General features: G+C 42.7%; 1 long non-coding RNA gene across 1 annotated transcript; it reads left to right on the top strand.

Moving 5' to 3' along the window:
* The first annotated feature begins 292 nt into the window (after window positions 1–292).
* On the top strand, window positions 293–3,977 carry LOC141414129 (uncharacterized). The gene is made up of 3 exons (XR_012439218.1): window positions 293–486; window positions 827–1,136; window positions 1,898–3,977. It is a non-coding gene; the product is annotated as an uncharacterized lncRNA (long non-coding RNA).
* The last annotated feature ends 233 nt before the right edge of the window (window positions 3,978–4,210 follow it).

The following is a 4,210-nucleotide window of genomic DNA, read 5'->3' as shown; positions in this document are numbered from 1 at the left end:
TCTGCTAGAAGGGAGACCATCTTACTCATTTTATAGCCCTCGTAAGTGCCATAATGCTCGAGAGACAGTTCATATTTAGTAAATATTTGTTGAGTGACTTAATAAATGGCTGCTTAATTGTTATTTAATAATAACAGCTTGCTTCTGAATTGCAATTTATAATTTTCAAAGTACATGCACACACATTATCTCATTTGCTTCCTGGAGCCTATTATAAAGTAGGCAGGGCAAGTATTAGTATTTAATAGCACTTGGAGGACAAGTTCAGTCACTTTCTGCTAAGCCTTGAGAGAAGAGGTGATAAGCTCATCTTAAACTGGCTATTGTGCAATGAGGAAAAACGAATCTCTTGTGAGGGATTCTAAATAAAAAATTCTAGGTCACCTCTATATTCCTTCTAATTAATTATGAGCAGGTGGCCTTTCTTCCTGAGTTACAAACTGACGTCTGGACTGGATATGTAGAATTATCTCTGGAGGTTATAAGGTCAGTAATAATAATGCAAGGTAGGAAACCCAATCCATCCTCTTGTCCTTGGTGTGGGGGAACATTAAGATACACTCCTATCCCATTATTTGTCCATCTAGGCACCCAGACTCATAGGGTCCACCATGTAAATCATACTTGAGATTAGAAAAGGACAGTGTTGGAAAGAGAGAGCCTTATGGTGGGTGCTGAGTTTTAATGTATCTCTCTCTGCCCTGAGATGTGACAAAATGCTATAAAAGTAAGGATCCAAGAAGAAAACCAGGGAAAGGAAATGGCAACTAAGGGCATGGGCTGCGGTGTTTTCTTGTATCCATTTTCAATCCTCCCCTCTGAACAGGTCTGACATTTTCCTGAATAACCACCTTTCACTTCACACATGGTCTGATATGGCAAACCCACATGGAAGTGGGTAGTTGTGGACCAGTTCCTCAGCAGCCATGTGACCGCCTCCTGGCCAATGAGTGTCTCCCTCGCCATAGCCACAGATCGACTCAGGGTTGTGTGTGTGATTCAAGTCCCTCTAAGGACCTGTGGATTTGCTGGAGCTGTTGGGATGGAAGGTTCTCCGTCTACTGGAGATGTGTGCTGAAAGGATAACGCAGGCCAGACCGAGCAGGAGACCACTGTGCTTTGGTCCTGTCTGAGAGGTGAGGAGGTGGCTACCTATGGACTTGACCCTTTTGAGTCCTTGGATGCAGTGGCATCTAGCGTCAGTTCCTCTTCCTTTGACCTTTCCAGTTTTATAAGCTAATAAATAATTCTCTCTCTAAAATCATTTGGAGATCTAGTTCTGGTTCTTGTTTGTTTTGTGACTCAGAATCCTGACCAAAGCATGCAACTTGGTAAGTGTGGTAAGATAGTCACATGGAAAAGAATGGCTGGAAAGTTATTCATGTGGGTTCTGTATCTTACAGCATCCAGGCCGGAAATAGGAAAGGAAGCAAGATTAGAATTCACACATCTTAAGAGGATAGTGTGGGTTGTGCATGTGCGGAGGCGGCAGCCAGTGATAGAGCCAAACAATCCTATGGGCTTGATATTTGCCAGCACTGCAGGTGGGCAGTGCTGAGGCAGATGTATGGGATGGTTTGTAAAGACGTGATTGCTGTACTCAATTAGAAATCAGAGGAACACTTTGCTGGTGCTGTGCCCGTGTCTAAGGAGCTGTTCGTTATGATCAGGTTATTAGATGCACTCTGAGATATGAAAGATTACTTTCTGTAAATGTTCATGACTTTCTTCGTTGCATTTTTGCATATGATAGAGGTAAAGAGGGGGAGAGTTACCAGAGAAACTCTCCTGGCCCCAAGCTCTTGTCCTGGGGTCCATGGCTTATGTTTATGTTTTAGAAGCTCTCAGGTCCCTTGAAATTATGTCCAAAATTTGTGTGCACGTGCATCTTTCTTAGAGCAAAAGAAAGTTGATTGGACCTGGGTGGGCACCTGACCAGACGGCCAATTGACTGCTTCTTCCTGTGAATTAAGACATGAGCACGAACAACTTCCTGCCAGTTTATGAGAGGAGCTGAAGGCCTGGAGACTCAGAAGCTGTGGGGCTGCACAGGCAGAGAAAGAAGAGACGGCCCTGCCCACTGCAGGGAGGCAACAGAAGGAGCATCACAGAGTGAACACATGGAGACCTGAGGCTCCAGAGACCACTGTGGGCTGCTGTGGAGGCTGCTGAGAGCCAACAGCTTGCCAGGTCTTGGTTAAGGTGGCGTGGGATGCACTGAAGTCTAGCTCTGCCCCATCTTGCCATCTGGGAGGTGCTGCTGTGTATTTGCAGTACATGTGCCCCCACCCTCTGGCTTGCTTAAGCTACTTGTAGTTGGTTTCGGTTACTTGCAAATGAAAGTGTCTGGAAGGAGTTACAGTAAAAAGATTGGCAAGAGGCTTGCTGGGGGGGAAGTGGGAGCCTTCACGTGCAAGTTCTCATTTAGTGTTCACCATTTTCCCACTGCTTCATGGCAGAGGAAACGGAGTGAAGAGGATTAAAGACCTTCCTGAGCTAGACAGATAAGAAGGAGAACATTTCAATTTTGTTATGATTAAATTTGACAAATAATTCTTTATTATAATAACAATGACTTCTATTGGCTTGGATATTCATGCTGTCTTCTTTCTCGGTAATATGTGTGCAAATCCACAAGTCATGCATTCCCAGGCGCCTTTCTACCCTCTTTCAACCAAGAATATCCTCTTTATTTATTTTTAAATTAATATTGTCTTTACTCTACTAACCTTAACTAGTTAATTTTTCACTATGAAAAAAATTGTGTTCATAATACAAAAATTTGAAAGTATAGGAAAATAGAAATAAGAAGAAAAGTCACCTTCCCACTGCACCAAGTCAATCACTGTTAACATTTAGCTGTACCTCCTTCTAATGTACATGATTGTGTATAGTTTAATGGATTTGGTGTTTTATTTTGCTCTTATAATGGAGACCATGATTTGAGACTGTAATATAATTGTGCTCCTATCAAGTTTCTGATGTCAATAGAACTTTGAGCCTGTAGGAGGAATTGGTCATCACTATTTTGTCTACTACAGTTCTTAGAATGCTACTACTATTATCTAGGTTTTATGTTTATAAAATGACTTTATATGATCTTAACTATTCTTCATGATTCTGTAAATAACGTGAATCCTTATTTCCATCGTGAGAGGAAGAAATGGGGTTTACCAAAGCTGAATGACTTGCTGAAGGCCATGCAGAGACAGAAGGAACAAGGACCAGACCCCATCTTCTTCTCATTGGTTGTACAGGGCTGCAGGGATTTTCCCACCACTTCTTCCACTCTATCTTCCTACAGACACAGAGTAACTACCGATGCCCAAGGAGGTCACAAAGGCAGGGTGAGGTTCATGGGTTCCAGAATATGGGCCACCTATGCCTTGTACACTTCAGACTCATCCTGAACCTCCCGTCTTGAGTCTTGAGGGCAATGTGGTGATGTTATTATGGTTTGGGTCTCAAGACTACCAGATGGTATCCATCTTTTTTCCTGTGCCATTTGTCACTCCTTATGATTAAGTGACATCAAAGATTAAATGATCTCCACTCCATCTTGGTGGTTACCATGGAGCCTAATTGCATATCTCTCTGGGCTGGTGAACCAACTGGGACAATATCTAGGTGAGGAGGAGTTGCCTGCAAATGCCAACGTGAGAAAGAGCTGCTCGGCAAGCAGACTGAATGGGGCTTTCCAGGGGAGGGAGAAGGGGCCTGTGCACACTGCTCGGAGGGAGGGTGGGACTGTGCACACTGCCCAGCCCAGCAGCACATTCCAAAGAGGAACCAGGCCAAATATTCAAGGAGATTTCCAAAGAGTCTTGGAATAATTTGGGAAATTTCTTTCTCTGAAAAGGCAGCATGGGAAATAGAGAAGGTTGGGATTTGGATAAACTAGTGTCTTTCATATGTTTTCTGACATGACTCATAGTAAGAACTGTGTTGTGACCCAATGTGTGTGTATGGAACAAAAGATGCAGTAAATAATATTTTCATTACAAACTGTGTACTCTGATCATTCCATTCCAAACAATTCATTTAAATAAATGTAAAGAGCTGTGGCTCAGAAATAAACCACTTGCCTAGCATGTACAAGGCCCAGCACCAAAAATATAAATACATACATATATACATAAAATGTTAATTTAATTAATTTCACTACCTGCTACCCAACAGCAGTTAGTGACCTCCTCAGGGAAACACTGAG

This window comes from Castor canadensis, chromosome 11, assembly GCF_047511655.1.
Source record: "Castor canadensis chromosome 11, mCasCan1.hap1v2, whole genome shotgun sequence".
Classification (NCBI taxonomy): Eukaryota; Metazoa; Chordata; class Mammalia; order Rodentia; family Castoridae; genus Castor; species Castor canadensis.
Note: the sequence above shows the minus strand (reverse complement) of the source record. Positions and strands in the feature narration are given on the sequence as shown.